Below are 21,345 nucleotides of genomic sequence, written 5' to 3'. Positions count from 1 at the left end.
CCCTGTACACTACTACCACCCTGTACACTACCACCCTGTACACTACTACCACCCTGTACACTACCACCCTGTACACTACTACCACCCTGTACACTACTACCACCCTGTACACTACTACCACCCTGTACACTACTACCACCCTGTACACTACCACCCTGTACACTACTACCACCCTGTACACTACCACCACCCTGTACACTACCACCACCCTGTACACTACCACCCTGTACACTACCACCCTGTACACTACCACCCTGTACACCACCACCCTGTACACTACTACCACCCTGTACACCACCACCCTGTACACTACCACCACCCTGTACACTACTACCACCCTGTACACTACCACCACCCTGTACACTACCACCACCCTGTACACTACTACCACCCTGTACACTACTACCACCCTGTACACTACCACCACCCTGTACACTACCACCACCCTGTACACTACTACCACCCTGTACACTACCACCACCCTGTACACTACCACCACCCTGTACACTACCACCACCCTGTACACTACCACCACCCTGTACACTACTACCACCCTGTACACTACTACCACCCTGTACACTACTACCACCCTGTACACTACCACCACCCTGTACACTACTACCACCCTGTACACTACTACCACCCTGTACACTACTACCACCCTGTACACTACTACCACCCTGTACACTACCACCCTGTACACTACTACCACCCTGTACACTACCACCACCCTGTACACTACCACCACCCTGTACACTACCACCACCCTGTACACTACTACCACCCTGTACACTACCACCACCCTGTACACTACTACCACCCTGTACACTACTACCACCCTGTACACTACTACCACCCTGTACACTACTACCACCCTGTACACTACCACCACCCTGTACACTACCACCACCCTGTACACTACTACCACCCTGTACACTACTACCACCCTGTACACTACCACCACCCTGTACACTACCACCACCCTGTACACTACTACCACCCTGTACACTACTACCACCCTGTACACTACTACCACCCTGTACACTACTACCACCCTGTACACTACCACCCTGTACACTACCACCACCCTGTACACTACCACCCTGTACACCACCACCCTGTACACTACTACCACCCTGTACACTACTACCACCCTGTACACTACTACCACCCTGTACACTACTACCACCCTGTACACTACTACCACCCTGTACACTACCACCACCCTGTACACTACCACCACCCTGTACACTACCACCACCCTGTACACTACTACCACCCTGTACACTACTACCACCCTGTACACTACTACCACCCTGTACACTACCACCCTGTACACTACTACCACCCTGTACACTACTACCACCCTGTACACTACCACCCTGTACACTACTACCACCCTGTACACTACTACCACCCTGTACACTACCACCACCCTGTACACTAACACCCTGTACACTACCACCCTGTACACTACCACCCTGTACACCACCACCCTGTACACCACCACCCTGTACACTACCACCACCCTGTACACTACCACCACCCTGTACACTACCACCACCCTGTACACTACTACCACCCTGTACACTACTACCACCCTGTACACTACCACCACCCTGTACACTACCACCACCCTGTACACTACCACCACCCTGTACACTACCACCACCCTGTACACTACCACCACCCTGTACACTACTACCACCATGTACACTACCACCACCCTGTACACTACCACCACCCTGTACACTACCACCACCCTGTACACTACCACCACCCTGTACACTACTACCACCCTGTACACTACTACCACCCTGTACACTACTACCACCCTGTACACTACCACCACCCTGTACACTACCACCACCCTGTACACTACTACCACCCTGTACACTACTACCACCCTGTACACTACTACCACCCTGTACACTACCACCCTGTACACTACCACCACCCTGTACACTACCACCACCCTGTACACTACCACCACCCTGTACACTACTACCACCCTGTACACTACCACCACCCTGTACACTACCACCACCCTGTACACTACTACCACCCTGTACACTACTACCACCCTGTACACTACTACCACCCTGTACACTACCACCCTGTACACTACCACCACCCTGTACACTACCACCACCCTGTACACTACCACCACCCTGTACACTACCACCACCCTGTACACTACCACCACCCTGTACACTACTACCACCCTGTACACTACTACCACCCTGTACACTACCACCCTGTACACTACCACCCTGTACACTACTACCCAGTACACTACTACCACCCTGTACACTACTACCACCCTGTACACTACTACCACCCTGTACACTACCACCCTGTACACTACCACCACCCTGTACACTACCACCACCCTGTACACTACCACCCTGTACACCACCACCCTGTACACTACTACCACCCTGTACACCACCACCCTGTACACTACTACCACCCTGTACACTACCACCCTGTACACTACCACCACCCTGTACACTACCACCACCCTGTACACCCCCACCACCCTGTACACTACTACCACCCTGTACACTACCACCCTGTACACTACCACCACCCTGTACACTACCACCACCCTGTACACTACTACCACCCTGTACACTACTACCACCCTGTACACTACTACCACCCTGTACACTACCACCACCCTGTACACTACCACCACCCTGTACACTACCACCACCCTGTACACTACTACCACCCTGTACACTACTACCACCCTGTACACTACTACCACCCTGTACACTACTACCACCCTGTACACTACTACCACCCTGTACACTACTACCACCCTGTACACTACTACCACCCTGTACACTACCACCACCCTGTACACTACCACCACCCTGTACACTACTACCACCCTGTACACTACCACCACCCTGTACACTACTACCACCCTGTACACTACCACCACCCTGTACACTACCACCACCCTGTACACCACCACCCTGTACACTACTACCACCCTGTACACTACTACCACCCTGTACACTACTACCACCCTGTACACTACCACCCTGTACACTACCACCACCCTGTACACTACCACCACCCTGTACACTACCACCACCCTGTACACTACCACCCTGTACACTACTACCACCCTGTACACTACTACCACCCTGTACACTACTACCACCCTGTACACTACCACCACCCTGTACACTACCACCACCCTGTACACTACTACCACCCTGTACACTACTACCACCCTGTACACTACTACCACCCTGTACACTACCACCCTGTACACTACCACCCTGTACACTACTACCACCCTGTACACTACTACCACCCTGTAGACTACTACCACCCTGTACACTACTACCACCCTGTACACTACCACCACCCTGTACACTACTACCACCCTGTACACTACTACCACCCTGTACACTACTACCACCCTGTACACTACTACCACCCTGTACACTACTACCACCCTGTACACTACCACCACCCTGTACACTACCACCACCCTGTACACTACCACCACCCTGTACACTACTACCACCCTGTACACTACTACCACCCTGTACACTACCACCACCCTGTACACTACCACCACCCTGTACACTACTACCACCCTGTACACTACTACCACCCTGTACACTACTACCACCCTGTACACTACTACCACCCTGTACACTACTACCACCCTGTACACTACTACCACCCTGTACACTACCACCCTGTACACTACCACCCTGTACACTACCACCACCCTGTACACTACCACCCTGTACACCACCACCCTGTACACTACTACCACCCTGTACACTACCACCCTGTACACTACCACCACCCTGTACACTACCACCACCCTGTACACTACCACCACCCTGTACACTACCACCCTGTACACTACCACCACCCTGTACACTACTACCACCCTGTACACTACTACCACCCTGTACACTACTACCACCCTGTACACTACCACCACCCTGTACACTACCACCACCCTGTACACTACCACCACCCTGTACACTACCACCCTGTACACTACTACCACCCTGTACACTACTACCACCCTGTACACTACTACCACCCTGTACACTACCACCACCCTGTACACTACCACCACCCTGTACACTACTACCACCCTGTACACTACCACCACCCTGTACACTACCACCACCCTGTACACTACTACCACCCTGTACACTACTACCACCCTGTACACTACTACCACCCTGTACACTACTACCACCCTGTACACTACCACCCTGTACACTACCACCCTGTACACTACTACCCAGTACACTACTACCACCCTGTACACTACTACCACCCTGTACACTACTACCACCCTGTACACTACCACCACCCTGTACACTACCACCCTGTACACCACCACCCTGTACACTACTACCACCCTGTACACCACCACCCTGTACACTACTACCACCCTGTACACTACCACCCTGTACACTACTACCACCCTGTACACTACTACCACCCTGTACACTACTACCACCCTGTACACTACTACCACCCTGTACACTACCACCACCCTGTACACTACCACCCTGTACACTACTACCACCCTGTACACTACTACCACCCTGTACACTACCACCACCCTGTACACTACCACCACCCTGTACACTACCACCACCCTGTACACTACTACCACCCTGTACACTACCACCACCCTGTACACTACCACCACCCTGTACACTACTACCACCCTGTACACTACTACCACCCTGTACACTACTACCACCCTGTACACTACTACCACCCTGTACACTACTACCACCCTGCACACTACCACCCTGTACACTACTACCCAGTACACTACTACCACCCTGTACACTACTACCACCCTGTACACTACCACCCTGTACACTACCACCACCCTGTACACTACCACCACCCTGTACACTACCACCACCCTGTACACTACCACCACCCTGTACACTACTACCACCCTGTACACTACTACCACCCTGTACACTACTACCACCCTGTACACTACTACCACCCTGTACACTACTACCACCCTGTACACTACCACCCTGTACACTACCACCCTGTACACTACCACCACCCTGTACACTACCACCCTGTACACCACCACCCTGTACACTACTACCACCCTGTACACTACCACCCTGTACACTACCACCACCCTGTACACTACCACCACCCTGTACACTACCACCACCCTGTACACTACTACCACCCTGTACACTACCACCCTGTACACTACCACCACCCTGTACACTACCACCACCCTGTACACTACTACCACCCTGTACACTACTACCACCCTGTACACTACTACCACCCTGTACACCACCACCCTGTACACTACTACCACCCTGTACACTACCACCCTGTACACTACCACCACCCTGTACACTACCACCACCCTGTACACCCCCACCACCCTGTACACTACTACCACCCTGTACACTACCACCCTGTACACTACCACCACCCTGTACACTACTACCACCCTGTACACTACTACCACCCTGTACACTACTACCACCCTGTACACTACCACCACCCTGTACACTACCACCACCCTGTACACTACCACCACCCTGTACACTACTACCACCCTGTACACTACCACCACCCTGTACACTACCACCACCCTGTACACTACCACCACCCTGTACACTACCACCCTGTACACTACTACCACCCTGTACACTACTACCACCCTGTACACTACCACCACCCTGTACACTACCACCACACTGTACACTACTACCACCCTGTACACTACTACCACCCTGTACACTACTACCACCCTGTACACTACCACCCTGTACACTACTACCACCCTGTACACTACTACCACCCTGTACACTACTACCACCCTGTACACTACTACCACCCTGTAGACTACTACCACCCTGTACACTACTACCACCCTGTACACTACTACCACCCTGTACACTACCACCACCCTGTACACTACTACCACCCTGTACACTACTACCACCCTGTACACTACTACCACCCTGTACACTACTACCACCCTGTACACTACCACCACCATGTACACTACCACCACCCTGTACACTACTACCACCCTGTACACTACCACCACCCTGTACACTACCACCACCCTGTACACTACTACCACCCTGTACACTACTACCACCCTGTACACTACTACCACCCTGTACACTACTACCACCCTGTACACTACTACCACCCTGTACACTACCACCCTGTACACTACCACCCTGTACACTACTACCCAGTACACTACTACCACCCTGTACACTACTACCACCCTGTACACTACCACCCTGTACACTACCACCACCCTGTACACTACCACCACCCTGTACACTACCACCCTGTACACCACCACCCTGTACACTACTACCACCCTGTACACCACCACCCTGTACACTACTACCACCCTGTACACTACCACCCTGTACACTACCACCACCCTGTACACTACCACCACCCTGTACACCCCCACCACCCTGTACACTACTACCACCCTGTACACTACCACCCTGTACACTACCACCACCCTGTACACTACTACCACCCTGTACACTACTACCACCCTGTACACTACTACCACCCTGTACACTACTACCACCCTGTACACTACCACCACCCTGTACACTACCACCACCCTGTACACTACTACCACCCTGTACACTACTACCACCCTGTACACTACTACCACCCTGTACACTACTACCACCCTGTACACTACTACCACCCTGTACACTACCACCACCCTGTACACTACCACCACCCTGTACACTACCACCCTGTACACTACCACCACCCTGTACACTACCACCACCCTGTACACTACTACCACCCTGTACACTACCACCACCCTGTACACTACCACCACCCTGTACACCACCACCCTGTACACTACTACCACCCTGTACACTACTACCACCCTGTACACTACTACCACCCTGTACACTACCACCCTGTACACTACTACCACCCTGTACACTACCACCACCCTGTACACTACCACCACCCTGTACACTACCACCACCCTGTACACTACCACCCTGTACACTACTACCACCCTGTACACTACTACCACCCTGTACACTACTACCACCCTGTACACTACCACCACCCTGTACACTACCACCACCCTGTACACTACTACCACCCTGTACACTACTACCACCCTGTACACTACTACCACCCTGTACACTACCACCCTGTACACTACCACCCTGTACACTACTACCACCCTGTACACTACTACCACCCTGTACACTACTACCACCCTGTACACTACTACCACCCTGTACACTACTACCACCCTGTACACTACCACCCTGTACACTACTACCACCCTGTACACTACTACCACCCTGTACACTACTACCACCCTGTACACTACCACCCTGTACACTACCACCCTGTACACTACTACCACCCTGTACACTACTACCACCCTGTACACTACTACCACCCTGTAGACTACTACCACCCTGTACACTACCACCACCCTGTACACTACCACCCTGTACACCACCACCCTGTACACTACTACCACCCTGTACACCACCACCCTGTACACTACTACCACCCTGTACACTACCACCCTGTACACTACCACCACCCTGTACACTACCACCACCCTGTACACCCCCACCACCCTGTACACTACTACCACCCTGTACACTACCACCCTGTACACTACCACCACCCTGTACACTACTACCACCCTGTACACTACTACCACCCTGTACACTACTACCACCCTGTACACTACTACCACCCTGTACACTACCACCACCCTGTACACTACCACCACCCTGTACACTACTACCACCCTGTACACTACTACCACCCTGTACACTACTACCACCCTGTACACTACTACCACCCTGTACACTACTACCACCCTGTACACTACCACCACCCTGTACACTACCACCACCCTGTACACTACCACCCTGTACACTACCACCACCCTGTACACTACCACCACCCTGTACACTACTACCACCCTGTACACTACCACCACCCTGTACACTACCACCACCCTGTACACCACCACCCTGTACACTACTACCACCCTGTACACTACTACCACCCTGTACACTACTACCACCCTGTACACTACCACCCTGTACACTACTACCACCCTGTACACTACCACCACCCTGTACACTACCACCACCCTGTACACTACCACCACCCTGTACACTACCACCCTGTACACTACTACCACCCTGTACACTACTACCACCCTGTACACTACTACCACCCTGTACACTACCACCACCCTGTACACTACCACCACCCTGTACACTACTACCACCCTGTACACTACTACCACCCTGTACACTACTACCACCCTGTACACTACCACCCTGTACACTACCACCCTGTACACTACTACCACCCTGTACACTACTACCACCCTGTACACTACTACCACCCTGTACACTACTACCACCCTGTACACTACTACCACCCTGTACACTACCACCCTGTACACTACTACCACCCTGTACACTACTACCACCCTGTACACTACTACCACCCTGTACACTACCACCCTGTACACTACCACCCTGTACACTACTACCACCCTGTACACTACTACCACCCTGTACACTACTACCACCCTGTAGACTACTACCACCCTGTACACTACTACCACCCTGTACACTACTACCACCCTGTACACTACCACCACCCTGTACACTACTACCACCCTGTACACTACTACCACCCTGTACACTACTACCACCCTGTACACTACTACCACCCTGTACACTACTACCACCCTGTACACTACCACCACCCTGTACACTACCACCACCCTGTACACTACCACCACCCTGTACACTACCACCACCCTGTACACTACTACCACCCTGTACACTACCACCACCCTGTACACTACCACCACCCTGTACACTACCACCACCCTGTACACTACCACCACCCTGTACACTACTACCACCCTGTACACTACTACCACCCTGTACACTACTACCACCCTGTACACTACTACCACCCTGTACACTACTACCACCCTGTACACTACCACCCTGTACACTACCACCCTGTACACTACCACCACCCTGTACACTACCACCCTGTACACCACCACCCTGTACACTACTACCACCCTGTACACTACCACCCTGTACACTACCACCACCCTGTACACTACCACCACCCTGTACACTACCACCACCCTGTACACTACTACCACCCTGTACACTACCACCCTGTACACTACCACCACCCTGTACACTACTACCACCCTGTACACTACTACCACCCTGTACACTACTACCACCCTGTACACTACCACCACCCTGTACACTACCACCACCCTGTACACTACCACCACCCTGTACACTACCACCACCCTGTACACTACCACCCTGTACACTACTACCACCCTGTACACTACTACCACCCTGTACACTACTACCACCCTGTACACTACCACCACCCTGTACACTACCACCACCCTGTACACTACTACCACCCTGTACACTACCACCACCCTGTACACTACCACCACCCTGTACACTACTACCACCCTGTACACTACTACCACCCTGTACACTACTACCACCCTGTACACTACTACCACCCTGTACACTACCACCCTGTACACTACCACCCTGTACACTACTACCCAGTACACTACTACCACCCTGTACACTACTACCACCCTGTACACTACCACCCTGTACACTACCACCACCCTGTACACTACCACCACCCTGTACACTACCACCCTGTACACCACCACCCTGTACACTACTACCACCCTGTACACCACCACCCTGTACACTACTACCACCCTGTACACTACCACCCTGTACACTACCACCACCCTGTACACTACCACCACCCTGTACACCCCCACCACCCTGTACACTACTACCACCCTGTACACTACCACCCTGTACACTACCACCACCCTGTACACTACTACCACCCTGTACACTACTACCACCCTGTACACTACTACCACCCTGTACACTACTACCACCCTGTACACTACCACCACCCTGTACACTACCACCACCCTGTACACTACCACCACCCTGTACACTACTACCACCCTGTACACTACTACCACCCTGTACACTACTACCACCCTGTACACTACTACCACCCTGTACACTACCACCACCCTGTACACTACCACCCTGTACACTACTACCACCCTGTACACTACCACCACCCTGTACACTACTACCACCCTGTACACTACTACCACCCTGTACACTACCACCACCCTGTACACTACCACCACCCTGTACACCACCACCCTGTACACTACTACCACCCTGTACACTACTACCACCCTGTACACTACTACCACCCTGTACACTACTACCACCCTGTACACTACTACCACCCTGTACACTACCACCACCCTGTACACTACCACCACCCTGTACACTACCACCACCCTGTACACTACCACCCTGTACACTACTACCACCCTGTACACTACTACCACCCTGTACACTACCACCACCCTGTACACTACCACCACCCTGTACACTACTACCACCCTGTACACTACTACCACCCTGTACACTACTACCACCCTGTACACTACTACCACCCTGTACACTACCACCCTGTACACTACCACCCTGTACACTACTACCACCCTGTACACTACTACCACCCTGTAGACTACTACCACCCTGTACACTACTACCACCCTGTACACTACTACCACCCTGTACACTACCACCACCCTGTACACTACTACCACCCTGTACACTACTACCACCCTGTACACTACTACCACCCTGTACACAGCTACCACCCTGTACACTACTACCACCCTGTACACTACCACCACCCTGTACACTACCACCACCCTGTACACTACCACCACCCTGTACACTACCACCACCTTGTACACTACTACCACCCTGTACACTACTACCACCCTGTACACTCCTACCACCCTGTACACTACCACCCTGTACACTACCACCCTGTACACTACTACCCAGTACACAACTACCACCCTGTACACTACTACCACCCTGTACACTACCACCCTGTACACTACCACCACCCTGTACACTACCACCACCCTGTACACTACCACCCTGTACACCACCACCCTGTACACTACTACCACCCTGTACACCACCACCCTGTACACTACTACCACCCTGTACACTACCACCCTGTACACTACCACCACCCTGTACACTACCACCACCCTGTACACCCCCACCACCCTGTACACTACTACCACCCTGTACACTACCACCCTGTACACTACCACCACCCTGTACACTACTACCACCCTGTACACTACTACCACCCTGTACACTACTACCACCCTGTACACTACTACCACCCTGTACACTACCACCACCCTGTACACTACCACCACCCTGTACACTACCACCACCCTGTACACTACCACCACCCTGTACACTACTACCACCCTGTACACTACTACCACCCTGTACACTACTACCACCCTGTACACTACCACCACCCTGTACACTACCACCCTGTACACTACCACCACCCTGTACACTACTACCACCCTGTACACTACCACCACCCTGTACACTACCACCACCCTGTACACCACCACCCTGTACACTACTACCACCCTGTACACTACTACCACCCTGTACACTACTACCACCCTGTACACTACTACCACCCTGTACACTACTACCACCCTGTACACTACTACCACCCTGTACACTACTACCACCCTGTACACTACCACCACCCTGTACACTACCACCCTGTACACTACTACCACCCTGTACACTACCACCACCCTGTACACTACCACCACCCTGTACACTACCACCACCCTGTACACCACCACCCTGTACACTACTACCACCCTGTACACTACTACCACCCTGTACACTACTACCACCCTGTACACTACTACCACCCTGTACACTACTACCACCCTGTACACTACCACCACCCTGTACACTACCACCACCCTGTACACTACCACCACCCTGTACACTACCACCACCCTGTACACTACCACCACCCTGTACACTACTACCACCCTGTACACTACTACCACCCTGTACACTACCACCACCCTGTACACTACTACCACCCTGTACACTACTACCACCCTGTACACTACTACCACCCTGTACACTACTACCACCCTGTACACTACCACCCTGTACACTACCACCCTGTACACTACTACCACCCTGTACACTACTACCACCCTGTAGACTACTACCACCCTGTACACTACTACCACCCTGTACACTACTACCACCCTGTACACTACCACCACCCTGTACACTACTACCACCCTGTACACTACCACCCTGTACACTACCACCCTGTACACTACTACCACCCTGTACACTACTACCACCCTGTAGACTACTACCACCCTGTACACTACTACCACCCTGTACACTACTACCACCCTGTACACTACCACCACCCTGTACACTACTACCACCCTGTACACTACTACCACCCTGTACACTACTACCACCCTGTACACTACTACCACCCTGTACACTACTACCACCCTGTACACTACTACCACCCTGTACACTACCACCACCCTGTACACTACCACCACCCTGTACACTACCACCACCCTGTACACTACTACCACCCTGTACACTACTACCACCCTGTACACTACTACCACCCTGTACACTACCACCACCCTGTACACTACCACCACCCTGTACACTACCACCACCCTGTACACTACCACCCTGTACACCACCACCCTGTACACTACTACCACCCTGTACACCACCACCCTGTACACTACTACCACCCTGTACACTACCACCCTGTACACTACCACCACCCTGTACACTACCACCACCCTGTACACCCCCACCACCCTGTACACTACTACCACCCTGTACACTACCACCCTGTACACTACCACCACCCTGTACACTACTACCACCCTGTACACTACTACCACCCTGTACACTACTACCACCCTGTACACTACTACCACCCTGTACACTACCACCACCCTGTACACTACCACCACCCTGTACACTACCACCACCCTGTACACTACTACCACCCTGTACACTACTACCACCCTGTACACTACTACCACCCTGTACACTACTACCACCCTGTACACTACTACCACCCTGTACACTACTACCACCCTGTACACTACCACCACCCTGTACACTACCACCCTGTACACTACTACCACCCTGTACACTACCACCACCCTGTACACTACTACCACCCTGTACACTACCACCACCCTGTACACCACCACCCTGTACACTACTACCACCCTGTACACTACTACCACCCTGTACACTACTACCACCCTGTACACTACTACCACCCTGTACACTACCACCACCCTGTACACTACCACCACCCTGTACACTACCACCACCCTGTACACTACCACCCTGTACACTACTACCACCCTGTACACTACTACCACCCTGTACACTACTACCACCCTGTACACTACCACCACCCTGTACACTACCACCACCCTGTACACTACTACCACCCTGTACACTACTACCACCCTGTACACTACTACCACCCTGTACACTACCACCCTGTACACTACTACCACCCTGTACACTACTACCACCCTGTAGACTACTACCACCCTGTACACTACTACCACCCTGTACACTACCACCACCCTGTACACTACTACCACCCTGTACACTACTACCACCCTGTACACTACTACCACCCTGTACACTACTACCACCCTGTACACTACCACCACCCTGTACACTACCACCACCCTGTACACTACCACCACCCTGTACACTACTACCACCCTGTACACTACTACCACCCTGTACACTACCACCACCCTGTACACTACCACCACCCTGTACACTACTACCACCCTGTACACTACCACCCTGTACACTACCACCACCCTGTACACTACTACCACCCTGTACACTACTACCACCCTGTACACTACTACCACCCTGTACACTACCACCACCCTGTACACTACCACCACCCTGTACACTACCACCACCCTGTACACTACTACCACCCTGTACACTACTACCACCCTGTACACTACTACCACCCTGTACACTACTACCACCCTGTACACTACTACCACCCTGTACACTACCACCACCCTGTACACTACTACCACCCTGTACACTACTACCACCCTGTACACTACTACCACCCTGTACACTACTACCACCCTGTACACTACTACCACCCTGTACACTACTACCACCCTGTACACTACCACCACCCTGTACACTACCACCACCCTGTACACTACCACCACCTTGTACACTACTACCACCCTGTACACTACTACCACCCTGTACACTCCTACCACCCTGTACACTACCACCCTGTACACTACCACCCTGTACACTACTACCCAGTACACTACTACCACCCTGTACACTACTACCACCCTGTACACTACCACCCTGTACACTACCACCACCCTGTACACTACCACCACCATGTACACTACCACCCTGTACACCACCACCCTGTACACTACTACCACCCTGTACACCACCACCCTGTACACTACTACCACCCTGTACACTACCACCCTGTACACTACCACCACCCTGTACACTACCACCACCCTGTACACCCCCACCACCCTGTACACTACTACCACCCTGTACACTACCACCCTGACTACCACCCTGTACACTACCACCACCCTGTACACTACCACCACCCTGTACACTACTACCACCCTGTACACTACTACCACCCTGTACACTACTACCACCCTGTACACTACTACCACCCTGTACACTACTACCACCCTGTACACTACTACCACCCTGTACACTACTACCACCCTGTACACTACCACCACCCTGTACACTACCACCACCCTGTACACTACCACCACCCTGTACACTACCACCACCCTGTACACTACCACCACCCTGTACACTACTACCACCCTGTACACTACCACCACCCTGTACACTACCACCACCCTGTACACTACTACCACCCTGTACACTACTACCACCCTGTACACTACTACCACCCTGTACACTACTACCACCCTGTACACTCCTACCACCCTGTACACTACCACCCTGTACACTACCACCCTGTACACTACCACCACCCTGTACACTACCACCACCCTGTACACTACCACCCTGTACACCACCACCCTGTACACTACTACCACCCTGTACACTACCACCCTGTACACTACCACCACCCTGTACACTACCACCACCCTGTACACTACTACCACCCTGTACACTACCACCCTGTACACTACCACCACCCTGTACACTACTACCACCCTGTACACTACTACCACCCTGTACACTACTACCACCCTGTACACTACCACCACCCTGTACACTACCACCACCCTGTACACTACCACCACCCTGTACACTACCACCACCCTGTACACTACCACCCTGTACACTACTACCACCCTGTACACTACTACCACCCTGTACACTACCACCACCCTGTACACTACCACCACCCTGTACACTACTACCACCCTGTACACTACCACCACCCTGTACACTACTACCACCCTGTACACTACTACCACCCTGTACACTACTACCACCCTGTACACTACTACCACCCTGTACACTACCACCCTGTACACTACCACCCTGTACACTACTACCCAGTACACTACTACCACCCTGTACACTACTACCACCCTGTACACTACCACCCTGTACACTACCACCACCCTGTACACTACCACCACCCTGTACACTACCACCCTGTACACCACCACCCTGTACACTACTACCACCCTGTACACCACCACCCTGTACACTACTACCACCCTGTACACTACCACCCTGTACACTACCACCACCCTGTACACTACCACCACCCTGTACACTACCACCACCCTGTACACCCCCACCACCCTGTACACTACTACCACCCTGTACACTACCACCCTGTACACTACCACCACCCTGTACACTACTACCACCCTGTACACTACTACCACCCTGTACACTACTACCACCCTGTACACTACTACCACCCTGTACACTACCACCACCCTGTACACTACCACCACCCTGTACACTACTACCACCCTGTACACTACTACCACCCTGTACACTACTACCACCCTGTACACTACTACCACCCTGTACACTACTACCACCCTGTACACTACTACCACCCTGTACACTACCACCACCCTGTACACTACCACCCTGTACACTACTACAACCCTGTACACTACCACCACCCTGTACACTACCACCACCCTGTACACCACCACCCTGTACACTACTACCACCCTGTACACTACTACCACCCTGTACACTACCACCCTGTACACTACTACCACCCTGTACACTACCACCACCCTGTACACTACCACCACCCTGTACACTACCACCACCCTGTACACTACCACCCTGTACACTACTACCACCCTGTACACTACTACCACCCTGTACACTACCACCACCCTGTACACTACCACCACCCTGTACACTACCACCACCCTGTACACTACTACCACCCTGTACACTACTACCACCCTGTACACTACTACCACCCTGTACACTACCACCCTGTACACTACCACCCTGTACACTACTACCACCCTGTAGACTACTACCACCCTGTACACTACTACCACCCTGTACACTACTACCACCCTGTACACTACCACCACCCTGTACACTACCACCACCCTGTACACTACTACCACCCTGTACACTACTACCACCCTGTACACTACTACCACCCTGTACACTACCACCACCCTGTACACTACCACCACCCTGTACACTACCACCACCCTGTACACTACCACCACCCTGTACACTACTACCACCCTGTACACTACTACCACCCTGTACACTACCACCACCCTGTACACTACCACCACCCTGTACACTACTACCACCCTGTACACTACTACCACCCTGTACACTACTACCACCCTGTACACTACTACCACCCTGTACACTACTACCACCCTGTACACTACTACCACCCTGTACACTACTACCACCCTGTACACTACTACCACCCTGTACACTACCACCCTGTACACTACCACCCTGTACACTACCACCACCCTGTACACTACCACCCTGTACACCACCACCCTGTACACTACTACCACCCTGTACACTACTACCACCCTGTACACTACCACCACCCTGTACACTACCACCACCCTGTACACTACCACCACCCTGTACACTACTACCACCCTGTACACTACCACCCTGTACACTACCACCACCCTGTACACTACTACCACCCTGTACACTACTACCACCCTGTACACTACTACCACCCTGTACACTACCACCACCCTGTACACTACCACCACCCTGTACACTACCACCACCCTGTACACTACCACCCTGTACACTACTACCACCCTGTACACTACTACCACCCTGTACACTACTACCACCCTGTACACTACCACCACCCTGTACACTACCACCACCCTGTACACTACCACCACCCTGTACACTACTACCACCCTGTACACTACTACCACCCTGTACACTACTACCACCCTGTACACTACCACCCTGTACACTACCACCCTGTACACTACTACCCAGTACACTACTACCACCCTGTACACTACTACCACCCTGTACACTACCACCACCCTGTACACTACCACCACCCTGTACACTACCACCCTGTACACCACCACCCTGTACACTACTACCACCCTGTACACCACCACCCTGTACACTACTACCACCCTGTACACTACCACCCTGTACACTACCACCACCCTGTACACTACCACCACCCTGTACACCCCCACCACCCTGTACACTACTACCACCCTGTACACTACCACCCTGTACACTACCACCACCCTGTACACTACTACCACCCTGTACACTACTACCACCCTGTACACTACTACCACCCTGTACACTACTACCACCCTGTACACTACCACCACCCTGTACACTACCACCACCCTGTACACTACCACCACCCTGTACACTACTACCACCCTGTACACTACTACCACCCTGTACACTACTACCACCCTGTACACTACTACCACCCTGTACACTACTACCACCCTGTACACTACCACCACCCTGTACACTACCACCCTGTACACTACTACCACCCTGTACACTACTACCACCCTGTACACTACCACCACCCTGTACACTACCACCACCCTGTACACCACCACCCTGTACACTACTACCACCCTGTACACTACTACCACCCTGTACACTACTACCACCCTGTACACTACTACCACCCTGTACACTACCACCACCCTGTACACTACCACCACCCTGTACACTACTACCACCCTGTACACTACTACCACCCTGTACACTACTACCACCCTGTACACTACCACCACCCTGTACACTACCACCACCCTGTACACTACTACCACCCTGTACACTACTACCACCCTGTACACTACTACCACCCTGTACACTACTACCACCCTGTACACTACTACCACCCTGTACACTACTACCACCCTGTACACTACTACCACCCTGTAGACTACTACCACCCTGTACACTACTACCACCCTGTACACTACCACCACCCTGTACACTACCACCACCCTGTACACTACTACCACCCTGTACACTACTACCACCCTGTACACTACTACCACCCTGTACACTACTACCACCCTGTACACTACTACCACCCTGTACACTACTACCACCCTGTACACTACCACCACCCTGTACACTACCACCACCTTGTACACTACTACCACCCTGTACACTACTACCACCCTGTACACTCCTACCACCCTGTACACTACCACCCTGTACACTACCACCCTGTACACTACCACCCTGTACACTACCACCACCCTGTACACTACCACCACCCTGTACACTACCACCACCCTGTACACTACCACCACCCTGTACACTACTACCACCCTGTACACTACTACCACCCTGTACACTACTACCACCCTGTACACTACTACCACCCTGTACACTACCACCACCCTGTACACTACCACCACCCTGTAAACTACCACCACCCTGTACACTACCACCACCCTGTACACTACTACCACCCTGTACACTACTACCACCCTGTACACTACTACCACCCTGTACACTACTACCACCCTGTACACTACTACCACCCTGTACACTACTACCACCCTGTACACTACCACCCTGTACACTACCACCACCCTGTACACTACCACCACCCTGTACACTACCACCACCCTGTACACTACTACCCTGTACACTACCACCCTGTACACTACTACCACCCTGTACACTACTACCACCCTGTACACTACCACCACCCTGTACACTACCACCACCCTGTACACTACCACCACCCTGTACACTACCACCCTGTACACTACTACCACCCTGTACACTACTACCACCCTGTACACTACCACCACCCTGTACACTACCACCACCCTGTACACTACCACCACCCTGTACACTACTACCACCCTGTACACTACTACCACCCTGTACACTACTACCACCCTGTACACTACTACCACCCTGTACACTACTACCACCCTGTACACTACTACCACCCTGTACACTACCACCACCCTGTACACTACCACCACCCTGTACACTACCACCACCCTGTACACTACTACCACCCTGTACACTACTACCACCCTGTACACTACTACCACCCTGTACACTACTACCACCCTGTACACTACCACCACCCTGTACACTACTACCACCCTGTACACTACTACCACCCTGTACACTACTACCACCCTGTACACTACTACCACCCTGTACACTACTACCACCCTGTACACTACTACCACCCTGTACACTACCACCACCCTGTACACTACCACCACCCTGTACACTACTACCACCCTGTACACTACTACCACCCTGTACACTACTACCACCCTGTACACTACTACCACCCTGTACACTACTACCACCCTGTACACTACTACCACCCTGTACACTACTACCACCCTGTACACTACTACCACCCTGTACACTACTACCACCCTGTACACTACTACCACCCTGTACACTACTACCACCCTGTACACTACTACCACCCTGTAGACTACTACCACCCTGTAGACTACTACCACCCTGTACACTACTACCACCCTGTACACTACTACCACCCTGTACACTACTACCACCCTGTACACTACCACCACCCTGTACACTACCACCACCCTGTACACTACCACCACCCTGTACACTACTACCACCCTGTACACTACCACCACCCTGTACACTACTACCACCCTGTACACTACTACCCTGTACACTACTACCACCCTGTACACTACTACCACCCTGTACACTACTACCACCCTGTACACTACCACCACCCTGTACACTACCACCACCCTGTACACTACTACCACCCTGTACACTACTACCACCCTGTACACTACTACCACCCTGTATACTACCACCCTGTACACTACCACCCTGTACACTACTACCACCCTGTACACTACTACCACCCTGTACACTACTACCACCCTGTACACTACTACCACCCTGTACACTACTACCACGCTGTACACTACCACCACCCTGTACACTACCACCACCCTGTACACTACCACCCTGTAGACCACCACCCTGTACACTACTACCACCCTGTACACTACCACCCTGTACACTACTACCACCCTGTACACTACTACCACCCTGTACACTACTACCACCCTGTAAACTACTACCACCCTGTAAACTACTACCACCCTGTACACTACTACCACCCTGTACACTACTACCACCCTGTACACTACTACCACCCTGTACACTACTACCACCCTGTACACTACTACCACCCTGTACACTACTACCACCCTGTACACTACTACCACCCTGTACACTACCACCACCCTGTACACTACCACCACCCTGTACACCACCACCCTGTACACTACTACCACCCTGTACACTACCACCCTGTACACTACCACCCTGTACACTACTACCACCCTGTACACTACCACCACCCTGTACACTACCACCACCCTGTACACTACTACCACCCTGTACACTACCATCCTGTACACTACCACCCTGTACACTACCACCCTGTACACTACCACCCTGTACACTACCACCCTGTACACTACCAACTAACTTATTTGAAAACTTATTACATTGCTCAATATTTCTTAACGTTTGTCATAATTAGTTAAAGTAATGAATTTGTATCTACTTTCGTTGGACTTATGTCTACATATTTTCCGCCATTTTCTTCAAAATGTGAAAATGTTGTGAAGCCACGCCCATTTTCTGAAGAATTGCATTATGGGCCCTAAAAGCATGGAAATAGTGTCCACTT

The 21,345-nt window shown here is 52.3% G+C and overlaps 1 protein-coding gene across 2 annotated transcripts in view; it reads right to left on the bottom strand.

Moving 5' to 3' along the window:
• The window catches only part of pcnx1 (pecanex 1), a 142,257-nt gene that overhangs the window by 23,728 nt on the left and 97,184 nt on the right, over positions 1–21,345 (bottom strand). The gene's annotated exons all lie outside the window — the stretch shown is intronic.

The sequence above is a fragment of the Salvelinus alpinus genome, chromosome 25, assembly GCF_045679555.1.
Source record: "Salvelinus alpinus chromosome 25, SLU_Salpinus.1, whole genome shotgun sequence".
Taxonomy (NCBI): Eukaryota; Metazoa; Chordata; class Actinopteri; order Salmoniformes; family Salmonidae; genus Salvelinus; species Salvelinus alpinus.
Note: the sequence above shows the minus strand (reverse complement) of the source record. Positions and strands in the feature narration are given on the sequence as shown.